Source organism: Falco biarmicus, chromosome 12 (assembly GCF_023638135.1).
Source record: "Falco biarmicus isolate bFalBia1 chromosome 12, bFalBia1.pri, whole genome shotgun sequence".
Classification (NCBI taxonomy): domain Eukaryota; kingdom Metazoa; phylum Chordata; class Aves; order Falconiformes; family Falconidae; genus Falco; species Falco biarmicus.
Genome location: NC_079299.1, coordinates 17,174,583 through 17,197,251, shown reverse-complemented (window position 1 = coordinate 17,197,251; position 22,669 = coordinate 17,174,583). Strand labels below are relative to the sequence as shown.

Here is a 22,669-nt window from a genome sequence, read left to right as displayed (position 1 = left end):
AGCTGCAGTCAAATTTGCGTCACAAAGCTGGCAGGACAGTGTTAAAAGCAATGCACTGCAAAGCTAACAAGGTGAAACACAGACTCACTCTCATTTTATTTTGGACAGCATTGAAAACAGAATAAAAAGGAATTGCCATAATACATATGCCAGACTGTTTTCTTAGTCTGGCATCTTCTTATAGCACTGGCTTATATAATACATTTCAGACAAAACCCCCAACACACTTAATATATGCAGATAATTATGTAATGCCTCACAGGAAGGAATTGCTTTTTCTTAACCCCAGCTGGCAACCATCTCGTGCCCCCAGGCAAGGCAGCTGATAGCCCCTGTACATTCTTGTTCTAGGTAGTGTAACTGCTGCTACTATTCTTATACCTAGAGAATACGAATATGTACTTGCATAGAACACTGGAATTCAGCAGTATTAGGTCAAGCAGAGGTTAGAAGACAGATTTGGCAATGACACAACCTACCTCTTGCTGCTAGTGTAGCTTTTAACACCATCCTTCACAACACCCACTTTTGGGGTTTTTTTTAATTGCTAAGATGATTTAATTTATTTCTTATTTACTAATGTAAATTTACTTATCTGCTTTGATGCTTTCATGAAGTCCAAGATCTACACATTTTGAATTGGCTCAATATGGCTAGTGATTAATCCACTGTATAGCACATACACACATGCACACAACCTTAACAGTTGAATGCTAAAAATCCTAAAAGCTGCTTTGTCAATGTGATTTGCAGGCTCCTGGGGAATTCAAACAACTTCAGAAAGAGACAAAGGCAACTGCATAGATGATGTTAGAGAAAACTTTGCAGCTGAATAAGAGATCTTTCATTTGCAGTAATAAGAAATCTGCAGCTGACTCTGTGGTGCATATCTACCAAAATGCACTAAAACGGCAGTCCCATTCTGAACTAACAAACATTAGTGGGTTTCTGGGTGGAGGGTTGTATGGGTGTGCGTGCTCTATCAACTGCTATAGGGAAGTCTGCTCATGGCTGCTGCTACAGCTTGACCTCACAGGACAAGCATTCAACTAAACTCCCCAGGCACAAACTTAGGCTAGGAAAGAAAGATCAAGTTTTATAATCAAGGGAATTTGTCTTTGTCCTTTACTATTTTATATCCCTACTGTATGTTTACCTTTGATTTTCTTGTTACTCATCTGAGCAAAACAAATACTAATAAAAACATTCCCTGCTTTCAGAGATGCTGACCCCCTAACTGAAAGGGAGTGCCCTTATGATGATTCAGGTAGTTATTTTTGGTTAGATCCATGGACTAATCAAAAATTCTGCTGGGACAAAGAATATCACAGTCAACACACTCTTAATAGAAACGAGACTGAATTCAAAGGACTGGTTAGCAATGGGAACTGGCCGGTGATGCATGCTGCTCTGTATCCCTTACTTGACTGGGCTCACAGGAACAAAGCTTGTTTTAATGCGAAATAATATAAAATCAAACACCTACGAGCAAGGAACAGATATAACACTAGAGAGATGGGAGGTTATACCCCGGAGTGCAATGGTGTTATAAAAGATAGCTTCATGAATGTGAAGTTCCTGAACAACAATCCAGTTAAGAGGTCAAGCAACCCTTAGCATCCATATACAGAAGCACAATCAAGTAGGAGCTGGAAGATGCGGTTATTCCTGTCCACAGCATCAGCAAGACTCTTACTACAATCCTGTTTCTAGTTCCTGCTCTTTAACTCCAGAAGACACCTAAAAATGGGATGAGGTTCAGAGAAAGATTATGCAGGTGATCTTAAGCCTGTGATAAAAGACATTTTTCTGTAGCCCTCAGAAGTTCAGTTTATTTGGTTTAACTAAGAAGCAGGGAAGAAATTATTTTGCCCAAGACTGCAAGCACCCACATGAAGTATATGATTGAGTCTTTGATCTAAAAGAAAAGGTATCAGAAAATCCAAGCATTTGTTGAAAGCTGAAACCAGTCAAATGGAGATGTGTAAGTAAATGCAGACATATAACTATCAAAGAAAAGAATCTATGCAGCAACTACATTGTGTGCCCAGTAAATTCTGTAGTCTTTAAAGCCTTTCAGCAAGAAAGGACAACATCTGGAAAGGAATGGTAATCCACAAACAGAAGCTATGGCTTTGATGCAAGGCTTATGAGAGAGCTTCCTCGGACTGCGCTCTGCAGAGGGGTGAGACTGCATCGCCACCTTCATTCTGGCAATTGCTCTACTAAAAATATTCTACTCATCCAAGAAACAAGCACATTGAACAATCTATGCTATTGTAAGCATACAGAGTATTTTTTTAAACCACTATAAACCTTAAAAATCAAAGACCAGCAAAAGCACTGTACAATCCTCCTTGCAGCAGAGGAGTGGTGGTCAAAGAGCCTGAAGCCTCGAGAACAGTCTGTTACATCCCTGAATAACTCCATGCTTTTGAACGCTGCAAGGTACCACTCCAATATTAATGAAATACAAAAATATAGGAAAGAAGAATCTGTTATACACATAAGGGTTATAGTAAGGGTTCCTTCTCCCTTTCACATTAGTAGGCATACAGACAGCTTAGTTATCAGCAGGCAATTACAATCACTACACAGTGTATTTAAACATTAAAAAGACAAACACATCAAGTTCTTCTCTCCATCACTCTGCTGTTTACTGCTTACATTCAACTTCGGATGAAGACTCAATGTTCCATCTCAGGAGAGAGATAACAACTAGTGAAACAGGAAAAAAGCAAATCTCTCGCACAAACATAACAAAGGCTCAGCACAACATTATCACTAGTCATACAGCACACAAAGGTTAAAAAACCCCCACATGCAAATCCAACAACTGTCTCTGCGGTGCAACACTACCAGATCCCAGAGATACCATGCACTGTTAGCTGTTGTGGTAATTCACCTTTGGAATAGTGCTGCTCACGTTATCATGTAATGATATAGCGAAGCAAACCGAAAGGCAAATAGGAAGAATGTAAGGGGCAAAAGGAATCAAACCATACTGACAGCAGTAGTAAACAATGCAATTAAACATGATAATTAGAAGATGGAAATACAAACAGAACATTAGGCTGTGCTATACATTATTTGCATTTCTCAGCTTCTAATAAGTTTTTTAACAGCAAAACCAGACAAATAAAAATACAGGAAAACCACTGAAGTGATGTAGTATCACTTATCTTCAGCTTATCATTTTATTACCGAGACAGCACTCTTCCTACAAATAAATCTAATGAGTACTGTGTCATATCAGTGTCTGTGCACAACTCTCGGGCATAAACAAAAATTATGTATGCACAGATCTCACCTTATTATATTTTCTTAATATCGTTTTACTGTACTTTTGTATGATGCTTGCGGTATTAAGCAGAGCAAGCTCCTAAAGAGATTCAACATATAAAAATAGCCCCAAGTTTATTAATACAGTCGTTGGTAATTCTGTTAGCCTCTGAAAATGAAAACAGATTTGGGCTAAAGCAAACATACAAACTGCTACTACATAGGCACAGAAAGAGAGAGTGAAAAATCCACAAACCATTCTTGTAATTTGTATAATTTCAAGGACAGTAACAATGGAATATAACCACTGCTCACTCTTGACACCAGAGTCTAAGCTCCTGCTCAGAAGAGGTCTTCTTTTATCATGCATGTGAACAGTATGCAAAAGGCTTCTATTCCCTGATGTACCGTCCCTTTACAAGCAAATTTACTTATCTATCACAGTAACTTTAACTCTGGGAAATAAAAGTCTGCATACAGTTGACTTTGATGAGATATGAAGCTCTGAAAATTCAAAATTAGTTTTCCCAGGTATCAAAATTCCAGTAGTATAAATGATAAATATCAGTTTTATGTGCCATGCATTGACAAAGTAAGGATTGGAATACTGGAAGGCCTATGCAAATTTTCAGTAGCAAGCAAGCTACTTCGGTTGGTTTCAGAAGGTGTTCAATATTTGTTTTCATGAAGACTGATTTGAGCTGCTGATACTCACCATGTCTCAAGGCCTGGCCAAAAACACCTACCCAGCCCTCCTGAGTGCCTTCTAATCTTAAAGGCTGAGCATTTAGCCATGTAAGTTCTTTAATATTACCCATGATGAAAAAAGGCAGCTCTTTCCTATCATTGACAATCCAATTCCTTAGGTTTAATAGTTAATACTTATTATCAGACGGCTTCATGTACGCATATGGTATACTATAAATGCTTATGAGCACATCTCTGGAAGAAGTTGTAAGTCGCTACGTTTAGTAATAGCCTATTGACTACTTTATGGATGCTCTAGGACTATATAAGCATTTATTAATCAGTTAATTATTGGGACTTTAAAAAGTTGCTTTAAAATGGAGCTTTTAGTATCAAATGTAGCCCTTTAACTACACATTTATACAGCATCACAATGGGATCTCTGTGCCTTATCATCTGACAAGCAATAAATAATGCTAGTACTATAACAAACAATAACACATTCCACTCCTTTCAAGATTGAGAGACCAAATTAGGAATAATGAGTATTACGTAGTCATTTAGTTATATGTTTTGCCATTAACTGGCTCCTTACAACCCCTCCAGTTTTTCAGAGCTTGTCAGCAGCTGCTCAGAGATCTGCATATCTTCGAGCTTTACCAGATCAGGGCCATCATTCCCCAAAGTCTTTCATTATTTACCCAGATTTGCCTGCCGACACACACAGCTGCTGGGTTATTTTGGATTTTGAATACAAAAGGAAACCTAACAAAACACCAAAAGCAGCAGCAATATGTCCCAATTCACAGAGACAATTGTGTACATTAGCATGAGGATACTGAACTTCTGCAACTAATATGTGTACTTTGTTTCATTAAATGACAGGATGCATGTGCCTGTTTGTTTGTGTGTGTTTACAGACATTTGCCTGGAGAGAGAAACCAGAATCCTAGTCACAGCGCCGAGGACAGCAAATGCACTTTATCCAATGACTGATTGATGGGGTGCTGGAGCAGCATCCAAGTGGCACTGGACAGCAGAGACCAGCTGACCCTCCCACCTCTTCGAAACCCAGATAAATGTTCCACACCAGCTCCAACGAAAAACAGGGGGATGCCACAACCTGGATGGGTAGACAGCCTGAGGATAGTCTTTGAGGAACTGGGAGCCAAGGATTAATACCCCAAAACTTTGATCACTGAACTCTTGAATTAGTTTCCTCCCCTTTAAGGTAACAGATGCAAAAGCAGGATACAGGTGGATACAGGACATAGGCTGATCTAACAGAGCAGGAAACAGGACGGAGGAGATAAGGAGAATGATCAAAGTTCCGGGATGTTTTTGATATATGGAGGTAGTAAACAAACTTCGCCTGAAAAAGAGGCTGAGGGAAGAGAGAGCAGATGTATAAAATCATTAATAGCACGAAGAAGATCAGGAAATCAAAACGGTCTGTGTTGTTTCAATGAAAGAAGTAAGAAATATCCAATAAAGCAATCAAACAGTGGATTTGAAATGCCAAATGAAGTGCTTTTTCATACAACACAAAAGTAAAGTGCAAAACTGCTACAGGATGTTCTGAAGCAGACACATAAATAGGTTCAAAAAGGGATTAGATAAATTCACGGATGACAGGCCTATCAGGGGCATTAAACACAACCTAACAGAACCTCTAGCTCCAAAAGCCTCTGAACCACTCAGCTGACAGAATCGGGGATGATATATGAGGGGTAGGATCACCCTGCTGCTGTGTTTCTACATGCTTCTCCCTGTGCATTCACCAGATGCGCTGCTGAACCAGAGAAGCCCTTAGTTTGATCAAGAATGGCCACTCGTTACATTTTGATACAGCAGAAACATGATTGCAGCCTGTGTTCTTTTCATAACCCAGATTGTCTGGTCTTGTTTCATCTGCCAGTATGAGAGGACAGCGTATCTGCAGCTGTAGTATCTTCACAGCAAATTAGCTGCTCAGTTTATCAGTTGCTGAGTTTAGCTTCAGTGGTGAGTCACCTGTACAAGCCAATTAGCTAATGTATACTCTTTCACCATAACCATTATGGTTTCATTAACCTTCCTAGAGCAACTGCTAAAGCCCTAGTCACATTATCAATAAGAAAAAACACTGGCAAAATTAAAAAGCTGTGGTTAATTGCCTGCATTTTTGTTGATAAAATCAAGATCAAAGTTGCTGTCTTCTCAAATAACTCGGTGCTTCTTGCAGTCTCCTGACATTTAAGGGCACATTCTCTACTTAAATTAATGCCAGCAACGCTGACTGCAACCTCCTTTTATAACTCCATGCTGTGCCATGTTATCTATCACTTCCCCTACAAAAATAAATTGATCATATACTTTTACAGACATACAATCCTCTTTTTTTATGGCTCCCTGCCCATTTACACACACACACACCCGCCCAATACAAATGAAAAATAAAAACAAGAGGCCTGGTAGCATGTCCAAAGAACTGTCCTTTAGAAGAATGTCCTGTTCAGAGCCCCAGTCTTGCATGATGACAGCAATTCAGCTAACGTTGCTCCATCAACTATGACTGCAACAGCATAGCACAGGGTGAGAACAGCTTCTAGAGAGGTGGATTCTAGGCTATTTAGAAGTTTACATGATAAAGACAATTTGCTACCCTTAGCCTCACACACAAGGCACCCAGAAAGCGGCTCTTGCTCATAGAGTAGGAGGGAAACGGAAGGGATCCCAAAAGCTAAGACTGCAGCCCAACCTGTCAGAGACTGCACAGCAAAAACAAAGGAGCAGCTACTGGCACGGCTCAGGCTCTGGGTGTTTTTCCTTGGATTGCCTCCTCCTGCAAGCTGCACCTTATACCTGATGGCAGAAGGGCCTCCCGTCAGTCAGGCGAAGGTCCTGCCAACAGACTAAGTTGTGTATCTCTGCATGGACCCAAATGTCATGTCCCAAGACCAACATGTCTGCAGCCAGTGCAGAACCTCACACTCCTATTTCAGCATTCAGGTCCATCAGATTCATTTGTGATACAGAGGGCAAATGTGAGTCAATATGGATGCGGCCCATCCAGAAACTGCCACTTACATCAGAAGGCGATCTTGTAAGAAACCCCCTTTATCCGCTAAACCCAGGCAGGTTGTCACCTGAAGGAAAAACAACAACCGATAGATAGTCTGCTGAAAGAAAAAGCATGCTGGTCTGCTGGGGCAGGGGGCACTGAAAGTCTTCCTTGTCTTCAACTTTCTTCAGAATCAAGCCATATCTAGTCGCACCCAAGAAAAGGCGGCACACAAAAAAAGGGGCAACCAGAATTATTGTCTCCTTTTCTTTTAGTTAGATCATTCATTTTGAATCCCGGACTTGTGGTATTTTGGTTTTTGTTAAGGATGTAGGAATGAAGCAAATTGTTAGCAGACCTGATAACCGTTCCCTCACCCTGTTACATAGGATCCTTTGGGTGGTGATACACCTGAAAAGTTTTTGTTTTCCTCTCACCCTGATGAGGAACTGGCAATAAAATGATTTTGCACCATCAAAAATCTTAGGTATTTCAGTCCCTATCTCACCTGAATAAAGATAAAAATAATTGTCGTAAGTTTCACAGCAAAACCTGAAGAAAAAGGTTCTAGAGTTGCTATGCAGAGTGTTTACATCAACTTTTTTATATGTAATTTCCCTCTGTAAGGACAGTGTGTTAGACTTTCCCTTGTAACACTTCAGAAGATGGTAAACTGAGGTTTAATTTGCAAGTCTCGCCCCACATTTTGTGATTTTTTTTTTTCCCTCTGACAGACTCCAACTACACAGAGTACTCCCCATTGCACTGTACACTGCATGAGCACATTTGAAAACTGGGGCCAGGTCTCAAGCATCCAAGGCTAGGAGTTTAGAGGTCTACCTCCTATTTAATTTCAGTCATGAATTTACTAGGAGTTCAGCGCATAGCTTCTCCAGCAGATCTGAGCCCTGGCACTTAAATTCAGGTGACCGTGGTGCAGTATCTCATTTGTGGGTGGAAATGGACACATACATGACAATGTGCAAGTGTCAGTGCCATCTCAGATGTGTACTGGAAATTGTGGTCCACTGTTTTTACCCGTGGTGGCAGTGTGGACAATACTGTGGCTTGAGCTAGGGACACGGGAGAGCCATGGTGCTCACTCTTGCATGGCTTCTTAGCCAGTCTTGGTCAAGTCACTTCAGGTCCCTGTGCTTCAGTTCTTCTAACTGCAGAGCAGATAACAGGAGTGACCTTTGCAAAGCATTCGGAGAACTAAGCTCTTCATCATCGCCTTCCCCGTATCCTTTACATTTAATCTCTTAATACTGGTGCTCTCAACTTCAGAGTTATTTGTGGACAGGAAGGAAAGCAGGTTGAGTTCCTCTGTAACTGACATCACTTTTAAAACATTTTCTCATTTTGTTGGGCCTGATTCTTCAGAATTTCATCAGATGTGCCCCCAGGTAAGTCCAGCCAACCCTGATTAAATAGGAATTCATTTGGAAGGGCAGAGCTGAGAACTATCATGCTGTCACAACCACTGGAATGACTCTTGATTTACAGAAATGGAAAAGGAAACCAGGCCTAGGGTCTCTAATTGCTGAGCTGAGATCCTGCCAGACAAGAAAAGAGCATTAACAGGACTAAGCTGAAGTACTTAATATGCTGCCAATACTTCCTATCCCCAAAGACTGCAGAACTGGATGCTTCACTTACACTTCTGTACTGTTAATATTTTTCAGAAAAGCTTCTCCCCAGTGCAGTTTAGGCAGCTTTTAGAGGAAAGGATACCAGGACTCTGGCTAATACAGTAACATTTGACATCAACCTCCCAAAGTCACCTCAGTCTGCCACCAAGAACACTCTTTCTGGAAAGGTGTGTCAGAATCCCGATTCACATATTTAAAATAGAGTGTAATACCTCCCAATTAACCTAGTGTCAAGGTAATAAAAAGCAATAGCATACTCCTATTATGGTTGTATAAATTATGCAATGAAATACAGTATAGCAGAACCCCCCATAGGATTAATAAAACATTTCTACCCAACTTGACACATTTATGAAATCTTGTGTGTTACTGATACTTGGAGCCAACAGTCTGAAACTGCAGCACCCCCTCACTGTATTAGTAAATTAGAACCACACAAAATTTGGCTTTGTTCTAAAAACAATAGGCTTTTTGGTTTTGAAATGTATTACGCAATGCTGTTAAACAGACCTCACTGTTTCTATCAATTTATTTTGGGACAATACAATTTATGCCGTTGTGGCACCACTCCAGCAAAGCACTTACAAAAGGTCTTCATCTTTAAGCATATGAGTAGTCCTGCTGAAGTCAACAAGAAGTCAATTATTCCTCTCCCTAAAACTAAGCATGTGCTTAAGAACCATAGTAGATCCAGCTCTTTATGAGAAGGATTATGACAGTCTCTCCTAATACCTTAACTTTGCGGAGGACAAAGCATAAATGTGAGTAACACAGGAAGGGCCAGAGTCTGCCGATATTTAGCACTCACTGTCTGTATGTCTCAGCAGAGGTGAAAAAGATAGAAATCAACCTGCCAAACACTGCTGAATTTCACTACAGGATGCTGGTCCTGAGGCACGTGGGGGCATGTTTCAACCTATTTTCTGGTTGAAAACCACCATATACTTACAACAGTTCAGAGGCAGTGCTTTTTGTAAGATAAGCTTGTTTAGTAAGATATGGAGGAGCAGATTTCTATGCCAGCCTGAAAAATGATGGGCAAAGGCATTCTTAAGCAGTGAAAGAAGTGACAGAAGACAGACAAAAGCTCCTTCATTTCAGAAAAAACCCGCACATAATCTTGACCAAACCTGTGGTGTCGTAAGTAGATAGAAAACTGCTGGCTTCACCAAAGAAAATCCTAGAAAAAGAAACGGGTATTTTGCTACCAGCAGGAATCATATTTGTCTAAGCCTGCAAAGCAAAACCATGATGTAATTGCAGTCTATGTTAGCACCAGTGCCAGCTGAACACAGTTAGCGCAGTAACAGCAGCAGGAAGACACAGGAGCGTGACCTTTAACGCAGAGCTAGCAGTCAGCATACAGACCCGGGTCTGTACTTCAACAGACAGATGTGCTGAAGATCATGCTACTGCAGTTTTGCTCAATCCCTCACTGGCACGACTGACCTAACAAAACCTGTGCTTACCATTTGGCTCAATGCAGCACACTGCCTCACAAAAATCAGACAGACGAAATTGTGTTCATGGTAGTGCTGGATTGCTTTTTCACCACAGACAGTGATTTTGGAGATGCACAACATTTCCTTATTGAGTTCCTTTATAGCTCCTTTTCAACCTGTACAAAGCTAACTGCAGGGTCAGGATTTGCAGCCCTTAATCCCTGTCAGGTCTGCGATCCTGCAGACTGGCTGTGGCAACGACGGCCTTTTTTGTCGTGTTGTGATGTTGTTACCCTCCCACACAGTGTGGGTTACCCCCACAGATCTCAGCCCAGCCGGCTGAACTAAAACAGTGACAGCTTTCCTTAAGCATTACTCTGAGACAAAAATCAAACTCAGGATATAATAGTGAATAGCTATGTATGCTTCCAGTCATATTGAAAACGGTCACCATGGTTTAAATAAACACTGGAAGCACAGTCCACCTGACTGTATTTTTTAATAAATTCTGCTTCTTCAATATATGTAGATACATTCTTCTCTGAGTTAAGGTACACGTGCAGCCACTCAAGCCTTTCAGTTTAACCTAAATATTTTTTGTTTTCTCAGCACAAATGCAACTAAATATAAAATAATTCTTTAGATTTTCTTCCTAAGAATGTCTCAGTTATACACATCATCAACGCAAGGATACTGCCTACTTACAGAACCCAGTTCCACAGCTTGCATCCTTGACTACTACTTCAGCACAAGGTTTTCCTAGCAGAAAGCTGTGCCCAGTTCAGCTGAACACTAATAAAGTTGAGGATCTTGCAGGCTGTATTTTAAATATGAAGCTTCATTTCTTAGCCTTGCTGGAAACTCTAACTTCACTGTTGCATGTATGACTCCAGCAGGTGCACCTTACACTGTTCAAATAAGCTGAGTCACTGCTTATGAGTAACAAAGAAAAATCAGCAGTCTCTCAACCTGTCAGAAATACCTAACAGATTTCAATTACAACTGCCAACAAAAACTAAAAGCCTCAAGGTAAAAAATATATGCACATTAAAAAAAAAAATAAATAAAAATCCATGGCAGATTGAGCTTAAAATCAGATTAATGGATTATTTTTCTGCAATATCTATTACAACCCAATGTGACGGATCTTCCAGATGTGCTGAGAAAAGATGACAATATTACAGATCCCAAGCATTGCATGTGTGACTAAAGAAAATCCTTTGGGAAAAATGCATAATTATTACATTGTAAACATGCAAAAATGGCAGTATTTTGCCTTCTTTCAATAATAGCCTGACAGCACACCTCAGTGTAAAACTACAAATACTATTTAAATGCTGGATAGAATAAAACATGCTTGACTGTTGAAAAACAGGTCTCATTTATATACAGCACTCTGCAGGTGATAGGATTTGTAGTAGATTTGGATTTACTTTTGGGGTCTTCACCCACAGATTACCTGAAGGCTTTTTTTTTTTTTTTCTTTTGAGAAACAGTCCAGCAGTTAGCAGCCACTGACCTTTACATATTTTTAATGCCACAGTGCTTTATAAATTGAACTCTGTTTCAAAATTTACAGCAAATAGCTGCAATGAAACAGGTAAAAGGAACTAAACATTCCCTTCAGCTGACTGTCTAGCCCTGAATCAGCTCCGTTCAGCTGAAATGAATGCATTTTCGTCTTTTTCAACTAGCTGGGGATCTGGCAGTGGAGCTTCATGTCAGAAAGGCTCAGGCAGGCTGCCCTCAACCCCCTAAAAATGAGCACGTCAGATAAACACAGAACTAAAGTGCAGGGTCAGCGCAGTTTGATCAGCTTGTACCAGCTGACTTCCTACTTTATCCCTTCAAATAAACCACTCATTTGCAGAATTCTAGCCTGCAAATCAAAAAAAGAGATGCTTGAAACATTCCCAGTGACTCAACCAAAAAAACCCACCACCACCAAAAAAACAAAACACCAAAAAAAAACCCCAAACCGTGTTGAGTTCTTCCATAATGATCCAGCAACTAAAAAAAAGAAATCAATAGAAACGATGATGAATAGCAAGCCCCAGCCTTTCACAGGGAAAAGCTTTATACTTTCCCTTCTCCTTTGTGGAGAGACACCCCATGCAGAAATGCCTGGCTTCTGCGGGGCTGCCAGAGGCGACCGGCAGAGCAGCCCTGCAGCAGAGCTGTAAGGTGCCTGAGGTCTAACTGCATCTCTATATCTCAGCCAAGAAGGGGGACAGAAAGAGGCTGGATAGAACTCCTTCACACTCGCTCCTGCTGACAGAACACAATGAAATCCCCATATTTACTCTTTTAATTCAGTACAGAGCTCTCTGCAGAGTAAGAGATCAGAGCACACTAGGATAAATCAGAAGTGTGTATTTATAATCTCTGCCTTCTGATAAGTTAGCAGCATGTACCAGTTTTTCCTTGAAATAAGTCTGAAGGGGAGGAACAGATGTCAACCTGAAAGCATAAGAGCATAACTGCCCTGTGTTTTACCATTAGCATTTATATGCCTCTACCTTCCCTCTTAAAAGGCCATCGTGCAAGCCAGCTGTAATTCAGAGTGCACAATCTGATTTCTATTCCCTCTCCTTTCTAAACCAACATATCCAAACCACAGGTAGAGCGTTCTCCATTCCCACCACACTGAGAAAGCATTTGTATTTGCATCGTTATTCCACATCTTTCCTCAAGTACCTTGCTGAAAGGATACCCAAAGTCACTGTGCAGAACTCCTTACTCCAAGGCAACTGAAAGGGCTCTGGCTCTCTGCTGACCTGATTGGTAGTTTGCCTCCAGAAGGCTTAACAGAGCCTGTCATTATGTATGTGATATACCCTACCATAATTAATTCCCTCAGGGAATGACATCCAGAGGAAGCACGGTTCAAATACACAGCATGCACCTGAAATTTGACATTTTGAATCAGATTCTGAACACGAAGATGCATCCATGGAAGGTCTGAGGTTTTTATTTTCCTTGACCATAGATACATGGCATAAACTTAAGTATCCTGTCATAAAGAGATGCGCTTAAAAACTGTTGAAATATACAGATAAAAATCAGTGTTCTTTGTTCTTGAACAGATTTGATTTAATTCATTAGAAATCCAGAAGGTGTTTAAAATTACCATGTGCCATTTAATATAAGATGAAGTAATAGCTTCCTTCAGCCTTAGTGGAAAAGATTCAAAGCTGTAATCCTTTTTCAAATAATTACCCTGTTCATCAGGCTTCAGCACAAGATGACTCCAAGCAGAGGAGAAATGGAGACACCAGCTATGAAAGCTTCAGTATATACATGCCCAGCTGAATGGCGATGAGAGCACTTCGCAAGAGTTTGTCAAGTCACAGGCCTGAATTATGCTACAATGAGAACTGCGAGGGCAGGGCAAGGGCATCTGAAAGTATCAAGTCCATCTAACATGTAAAAGGGTCTTTGGAGAAAAGAAGTAGGAAGGGTGGGCAAGAATGCTGATGGGGCGAGGCAGCTCCTCACAGCTACTGCAGTGAATTAATGCTTTCACACAGAGAACCCGTGTGTTTGACTCAGCCATGAGCTGTTCTGTGTGGCTACCCAGGGAAATGAGCTGGTAGAGAAGGGAAAGTTAGTGGCGGACATGAAAGAGCTGGCACAGCCTACTGCTACCCCACTTGCACAGGCTTTACAAATATTTCACTTGTACAATTCCAGGACAGTGCAACTATATCCTTACTTGGAATAACTATAGCGTTTGCTACCCGGTGTTCAAGGAAACCCTGCATCAGCTTGCACAAATGATTCTCTCCAACAGAAATGGCAACACAAAATCCAACATGCTGGCTAAACAGTACTGCAAATTACATCCTTGAAGTCAATCCCTGTACAGAATATTCAGGACGGCAGTCAATAAACTTCTAGGGCATCTTTCTCCTGGAGGCACTCAAGTTAGTAAAAGCAAAGACATGTGAGCTGCAGTGCACTTTTAGCATGAATGAGACAGAGAATGAATTAATTTGGAGAAACATCAGCCCTGCTGGAAGCTGACAGATTCCTTAATGCATCAGATTGTGATTGCTTATGGCATGACTGATTTTTTTTCCCGTGTGTTTTTCTTTTTCTTTGTTCCTTATTTATAATGAGGTTCTGCAGTAACTACATTTGGCAGATTTGATATATATACAGGCCTTCCATTAAGTTTTGCTCAATCCCCTTCTCCCACTCTATGCAGCTCTATCTGTCAGGTCTCTCCAGGTATAAATTTATTTTTCAGGTAATACCTGCCATTCAGTCAGTCTCAATGCAGAATTTTTTGGTGTGATTCCACTTACCCAAACAGTTTCATTTTTCCACTGACAACTGTAAATAATAACATGCTTGATTTACTCAAATCTGGTGAAGTCTGCTTCAGTAAACCCTGCAGATCCATGTACTTCAGACTGCCATCTCGTATAACCAGTTTGCTGTTTCCAATGGATACAAATTCTGATCTTTTTGTTCAGGATTACAGCCAATGGACAACTGAAGCCTCAAGTACAAAAATACCACTTTTGCAGAGCCACTGCATCACAACAACCGTAGCACGTAAATTCCCGGGTCCATAAAAGCTATTATCTAGACACTACTTAAGTTGTAGAACACATCAGCTACTTGGTTTGCTCTGTAATACAGTTCTGTAGGAGTTAACCCAGGAAAGACCACCCTGGAAAATGGATTAAACCACTGAAACATTTCACCTCTCTGTCTAAGATGTGTGTCCCCTCTTTTTAAACTAGCTAATCGCATTGACGGGGTAGCCTGGCGTGGCTTGGTACAGCTCTGCACTGCTGCAAACTGCTCCATCCTGACTTAAGACACCACACTTCACTGCGGGCAACATCTGCAGCAGCAGATAGGAGAGGCTCTGTTCAGATACACCAGCCCTCCCTGCCTAAACCGTGTAACTGTGAGAGCCCCTGTCTAACAGGGAAAACACAGCCAGGACACTGGACTCTCCCTCTCCTCTCCCATGGGCTGTGCCTCGGGACATATCCATGTGACAAATATTTCTTTTGCTGCCATAAATAAAAGTAAAACTGCAACTTACCTCATCAAATGAGTCATTCCACGGTTTATTATTGCTACTCAAAAAGCAGGCCTAAATTACAAGAGTGAAAGAAATATTATGACTATCTCTGCTTGGGTCCTCAGCCAATTTTTCTTAAATTTAGAGCACAGACCAGTCCACAAAGCACGTATGACTGCTTCTTATGAGCACGGTGCACTGGCAGAAGGAGGAAGGGACAACCTTAGCAGCAGCGATTACAGCTGTGTCTCGGGATCCTGTATCCAGCAACCTGAGCTACGCTGGCTGCTGTACTGCAATCTGTTTTGAACACTACCCCCATCCTGCAGGGAACTGCAATCTGCAGTTTTGGTAATTTTGTCCTAGAGAATCCAGGGGATGAACCTGTCCAAGCCATAAGCATTAGTTTGTGGTCCACAAATCACAAGCACAGTCATGCAGGAGACCCTGTGCAAAAACTGCTGTACCATTACAGCTGTTATACAGCACCACAATGTTAAATGCTCCTGGGAAACAACACGCACTGACGTGATGTAGAATGAAGCCTGAAACTTCCTGCCTACCCACCTTAACTCACCCTACTGTGAATCCATTAAAATGGGGAGAAAGGCAAAAGCTGAGTTTTTTGTTAACCAGAACTGTGCAGTAAAGATGGAAAATCCAGGCAGTTCTACTAATTTTAGAACGTTTCTATTATGGAATTCAGGACTGATTTAAGGGAGTAAAAAAAATGAGTATCTTTCCAACCACCAAATGAAAGAGGTGGATTCAGTCATATCTGGCCAGCTTTCCTTAACACTTTGAACTAAATTGCTTTTATTTGGGTCTTTCAAGATTACACTTGTCCCCTTAAGATTCATCCTTTTTAATACCCGTCCCATCCCTCATTAGGATCAGCAATTTATTTTAAATGAAATGTAAAACCCAAGTTTTAATTAACTGAAGATGTTAAGGAGCCTAAGTCACATTTTTACAAGAACAGAGGTGTTAGCTCATATGATAAGGTGAAACTCCAGCTCTGGTCTCTACATTCCTCCTCTCTCCAACCATCTCACCCACTTCAACTGGCTGATTATTTTTCCTAATCTGATACATGCTATTGTTATTCCCTGGTAAACAACTGTTCTACTCGTCCCCAATCACAGCTGCATTTCACTGGTGTGGAAAGTGCTTACAAAACGTTTGATGCACCACAGCGCTACTGGGAAGTTCAAACAGACTATCATTGCAAAGAGTCTGGAACTGAAATGGTTTACTACGGTTATACACCATCTAGGCTATGGTGCTTTTGCAAAAGAACAGCTTTTTGCTTCCTGTCTGCTGGTGGACAAACAGCATCTTACTGTGCAGAAGAGGTGAATTACCATATTTTCTGATTTGCAGGAACAGCTCCATAAAGCTACATAAAAGCTTCAGATGGATTTTCTACCTTCCCTCAAGTCCAAAGAACAGATTTTTGGCTTTCTCTCACTCTGTTTTTCCTTCTGTTTTCCACACCTCTGTTTCCTTGCCTGGTGCTCCAAATACTCCACCACCAAATGGCTAGAGAACTAGTAGGAGCAAGAAACTGTTGCTTTAAAGAGGAAATACATGGAATGGGAGAATCCCCTCCAGTGCAGTAACGCATTCAGTTTTATTGGAGGCTCATAATGTGAATTTATGTCTCATCCATTTGAACAGAAAGTTACTGAACTTTAGAAAAGGCAATTATTCACAGACAATAGAAGAGAGGGTCAGGGATCTTTTTAAAAACTAGCACTTTTTTTAGTTTATGAAGCTGGGATAAGGAAACTCAGACATATACTGTCCAAACGCAGCCAACAGCTTTGGGGCCAGAACTGCGCTTTCAGCTTGCTTCAGCAAATGCCATGCTTCCTTTAAAAGTGTCTTCCTGCTCCTCGTAAAACATGGGTTTGGCAACAGAAAAGCTCTCCACTGAAGTTTTACGAGACCTTTTTATTAACGGAATACTAATTCTTTCTGCTGTTATTTAACCAGGCTGTCACTTGGAGGTTAGGATTTCTGTGAAAACCTAAAAGAGGTGTAATTCCCTGGTTTCCAAGGGAGGCTGATTCCTGTGGGCCATGCCGAGACCCCAGCCTTTTACTGCACCTCCATCTGACACGTGCAGATTGGGTTAAGCCACACCGATTACCACTTCCAGCATCCCTCACTACCTTCCTTACTCGTTCTGCTATCACTTGTTACACATGCAAGCGAGCATACACGACACAGAAACAAACAGTATGTATTTATATACTCGTCACTTAAATGCCACAAACTGTCCCTTCCCAGATGGCATGCAACTTCCTATGGATTTGCATCCTCTGCCCCTGTCCCCGTTGCAATCTGTTTCTGTCCCGCACACCAGCCCTTCTCCCAGAGCCACCACCCTCGTGGCAGTGCTGCTGCTTTGTCCCCGTGTGTCATACCCCCTGTACGTGTCCTCGCCATCCCACTGGCAGCTGCCAACCCCAGCATGGCTGGGTTCCTCTCTGCCTGCCCTCTCCGGCCTCGACCCAGCCCGCTGCTTTTAGGAAACTTGCAGATACTTTACTTCTGGGACTTACAGCACACTGTCAAGACTTGAAAATATTGGCTGATTTAAAACAAAAGTGCTCAAGGTATAAAAGGCCCAACTGCACAATCACCATCTCTTTAGGAAAACAAGTTAAAAAAGCAGGAATATAATTAGAACATTTCCATTTGAAGGCAAAAGGAGCAAGTCCCTCCACAGGCTTTAGGCAAAAAAAAAAAACCCAAAACAAAACAGAAAACCACCACCAAACCAAACCCACACCAAAAGAAAACAAAATAAGATTTCTGAATAGGTTTGAAAATACAGTAGTAGCTATTAAAATAGCCTTGCACACAAAACTGATAAATAAGCATATTTCAGGGGCTGGATCAGAAAGACTGATGTCCTGCTCATTGGAAATACTCCTTCACTAGCTAGAAACTTTGTTTTGTTACTATAGTTACTCTCACTACAAGTGGCCCTGACTAAGGCACGAGGTATTTGTTATATAAAACCTCGACGCAACTGCAGCCTTACACTTCAGAAAGTACCAGCTCTGCGCTCAGTCCTGCTTGAAAATTCTATTCCAAGCACAAACTCAAAATGCTTTCACGCTGATTAGGGCTTACGCTTGAGCAACGGTTTAATGGCACAGTTTATGTGCTGAAAACATAATCAGCATTGTTCACGATATACACTAAAACTGCGAAGGAACGTAGACGGACTGCACTGAGCAAGTCGAGCAGTGACTTCCTCCCCAGACAATTACACTGTTAGCAGTGACTGTCATGCACAAGAGAAACTGGCAATCCAGTTTAAAAAAATTTGCTGAGAGGCTGTTGAATTTGATGGAAAAAAATGTTTGTAGCCAGTTAGAAGAGCAGCAGGTAGAAAACATATATCCTGCAGTGCTGTGATTTTTTTGTTTTGTTACATTTTTACCAGCTTAATTTGATAAAGTTTAACATCAGTAAGAAAAAAATAAATATCCTCGCTTCCTTGGCCTTTAATGTATTCTGGTTTCACAGAATTTTTTTCTTGTTCTTCTGGGGGATATTTTCAGCCAGACAAACTGCTATTATGCATAATCTTGGAAAAGCAGCTTATGAGATCCCAAGTGAAAACAGGGAGATGACAGGACCTCACTTTTTAAGGTAGTCATCTGATGCTGATACTCCAGTACTGCGTGCCAATCCGATTCAGGCCATCTGCACTGTTCTCTGCTGTATTTTTTCCCCTACTTGGGTAGGGTAAAACAGTGTGGCTTTCCTTCTCTTCAGCTTGAAATCTAGACACTAGGCTTTTTCTTAAAAGGCCAACAGCCCAAAGAGAACCTGCTCACAAGCGGCAACAAGCACTTACAAGTGCTGAGGTCAGAAAAATTAATCTGTACATATGCTTTTCCTGCAGTAAGCATCATGCAGGTTGGGCCCATGCCAATGACTACTACAGCACTGATACAGAGCTATTTAGCTCTGAAATGACAGATGTAGCCATTTATGTTACATAGCTGAAGCTATGAACGCTACAGAAGACTGGAAGGGTGTCTTTCTCTTTCCTTTCCCTTCCTCCCTCAGTGCTGACACCCTGTACTATTCTTAGAGTGCAGAAATCAGTGGTGTTAATTTCAGAGTTCACACATCACAGGAAGCATTTAGAATTTATTCATTCATTTGTGAGAACCTGTATACAGCTTTGTCCTTAACCGTAGAGCAACACACTTTTTTTTTTTTTTTTTTTTTTTTTGTCAGCTGTGACATTACTTGCAACCAGTCTTACAGTTTATTACAGCCTCCTAACTGCTGAGGAGCAAATCTGCCCTATCCTGTAAGAAACATGATTTCCTTAAGGTGCTGTTCGGATACAGAATTGCTTCCTCCCTGTAATAACAGTGCTTGCAGTGACACCTAAAACCATGATCTCTGTTTCTCCCACGTCTTGCAACTAATCCCAGGCTAATGGCCTTGTCTATGTAGGCAACTAATGAGCACCTGCTAGAATACATAATTTGTGAGTGCTACTTCTAGCTTTTCGTGACACTGCAACTTCACATTGTACCATTGCTTACACTGTGTTAGAGAAAAAAGTTATTATTCAGCTACAATATTGTTCACATCCAGAATTTCCAAATTCAGGGTGTATATTGCAATACCTCTTAAAATAAGACACTGGCTCTAGAGTGGCTAATTAGATGAGATCAGAAGTGGATATTGCCATATCTAAACTACAGTTTTTGTATCGGAAGTTTACAGGAGAAATAAGCAAAGTCTAAATTAATATATGATGCACATCCAATGAAAAAAACATACTGCAAGGATTAGGTATGCTCGGAGCTGGTAAGGCATCTGAAGAAGTTGTCCCACTTTTAAGACCAGTTTAACCTCTAGAACATCAAAAATCTGTAGTAGAATCCTCTACGTGCTTTCCAACATTACTATCACAGCTAGTAAGCTGAATGAAAACCCCTACAGCAGTTTATTTAGATACTGTCCTTCACAATATCATCATAGGGCTTAAATAAACATTTTAGTTAAATAAACTATCATTGCAGAAATTTAACACGTGTTTGTTTCTACATCCCCCCAAAGTTTAACTGAAAGAATAAGTCTTAAGTCAAGCTTGCTTTTGCTCTCTTCATTTCTATATGTATCAGTCAATCTTTTTTAAAACAACAAAGGTTTGATTCAGATGCATTTTGTCTCTGCAATTTTTTTTACAAATTGTAAGAAATGCAATGGAGCTTTTTTCAAAAGCAGTCTTACATATGTGGGACAAAACACCGTTACCAAAAGAAATACACAGTTTGGGGCGACACAGAAAGAAAAGAACGCCAAAGACCACAGGCTTTCTGATGGCAGTTTTCCTGCCCTGCAAGGCCACAGTGCATACCATACACACACACACACACACACACACACCCCCAAGGCATCATTATGCTACAGGATCTCTCTTTGTCTTCCCCACAGACACTTTGCACAGGGCAATATCCCTGCTATTCAAACTCTTGACGTTTACAGGTGGCCAGGGAAGCAGCAGGCAATTGCCGATTGCCACTGAGGAAGAAGCAACATAATCCCAGAGTTACTGGTAGAGCAGGCTTCAATCCCTATTATATGTGAAAATCATGGGGCGTGAAGGCTCCACAGAGTGCGTATATATTGAATTTGGTGGGGTTTTTTCTTTTTTAAAGTGGACTTGAAAAATAAAACCTTTTTCCAGTTGGCATTTCCAAACTGACAATGTACTGCCTCTTGATTAAGATGGGACATAGTTTATACCCCTGGCAACAGAGAAAACTCCAAGCATTTCCATCTGCTTTAACACTAAAGCAATAAACAAGAAAATGTAGCATCCAGTTTACTTTCAGAAGAATGTTTTTGATTGAAAGATAAATTAGTATATATATCCTGACTCCTACACGCAATTGCATAAGAAAAAGCATAAATTCACACAAGCACTTTGGATGCAAAAAACCCCTCCAAATAATAAACTCCCAATACTACCATGCACAGCTTTGAACAAGTCTTTCTATAGAAGAGTGCTATAGCAGGAGCTCAGAAAGGCAGAGGAAACCTCTGCATTCTCCTGCTCAGGAGCCACTCCTTCTGCAGGTGTAGAAAGAGCACAGATTAAAGCAATCCCAGGTAGATTAAAAAATCTCCCAAGGGTACGATTAGCACATCTGGCTGGCAGTGGCATGGACTAAGCCTTGGGGACTGCTCTGTGCATTACCACATGCTTGGTTTGTGCAGACCAGGAAAATCTCTGACCCTTTTGCTCTCAAGAGTCCCTGTCTGCTACCTAGTGCTAGTTACCAGCAATGCTTTGCTCACCTTGCTGGCAGTTGGTGCAGCTTGATAAATTCAGGCCAGTCGATGCCTAGCTCAAGGCAGCCCATGGGGTCCACAAGGCTCACGAGTGAGTGAAACAGCTGGGCAATTCGCCCACACCGATCCATGTCTCTATGGAGACTCTTGTCAGCAGCAGCCCAGGGAGCTGGGCTGAAGCCGGCCCAGACACGTCCCTGTGTGGAGCAGCCCTGGCAGGGCGGACATACCCTTTGCCACCTGTGATCCCTCATATGCATCAGCTTTTACTGCTCCCCATGGAGACTGTCTAGCAGCCACGTCTATCGGTTCTGCAGCCTTATTTGTCAGGGAGTGCCACCCCTCCTGGGGGGGCTGTGGCAGCTGGCAGGAGCACTTGGGGTGGGCAGATGCCCCCCCCCCATTCCTCAAGTGCCATTTTTGCTATGCAGCATCACAGCAGCCTCTCCAAGCACTTGTGCTGCAGTGGTCTGGAGAAGACTTTAAAGATGATCCTTGCACCTGTATTGGATCCCTTTGCTTCATATTGAGTTATGTCATTCCTCCTTTACTATACTGCACACAAACATTACTGAAATTTATTAAGCTAAGTGAAAGGTTTTTTTCCTTTTCTCCTCCAACACAGCAAATGCCTAATTTTTGAAGAATCAGACAAAATGACTCGTTGCTGAAACTCTAGGGCAGGAGGCACAGCTTCCTCTTCACTCAGTAGCACAGCTTCCTGCAGCCCCCTTGCCCACTGCCATCTCTCCTGTTCATTACACGGACTGCAGTGACATGCTACATTCTCAGCTGGGTTTAGAGCCTCATTGCATTACATACTCTACCAACAACAGAAAGACACTGACCCTGTCCTGCAAAAACACAAGAAAAACAGCAGAAAAATCTTAAGTCATTGCAAGTGTTCAGATGGTAGATGCAAAGGGCCAGCAGATTCCAAGGGGGGTGGGGGAAGATGCCCAGAAGTCTTTTCACTATGAATTTCAGTGCAACTGCTTTTACTGGTATGATGTTCAGTTGAGGTGCCAGTTATCAGGCTCCTGCCACTTCTCCACATGACAGAGGCACATGCAGTAGAGGTCAATGCATTAATTTCCTAACCTGCTGGAACTCCAGAAGTTCACATTTCCAGTCACAGCATTCAGAAACACAATACTACATCATCCTTACGTAA

General features: G+C 41.5%; 1 protein-coding gene across 5 annotated transcripts in view; it reads right to left on the bottom strand.

The window, feature by feature from the left end:
- Nucleotides 1-22,669, bottom strand: part of TTC7A (tetratricopeptide repeat domain 7A) — a 172,435-nt gene that overhangs the window by 62,770 nt on the left and 86,996 nt on the right. The window lies entirely within an intron of this gene.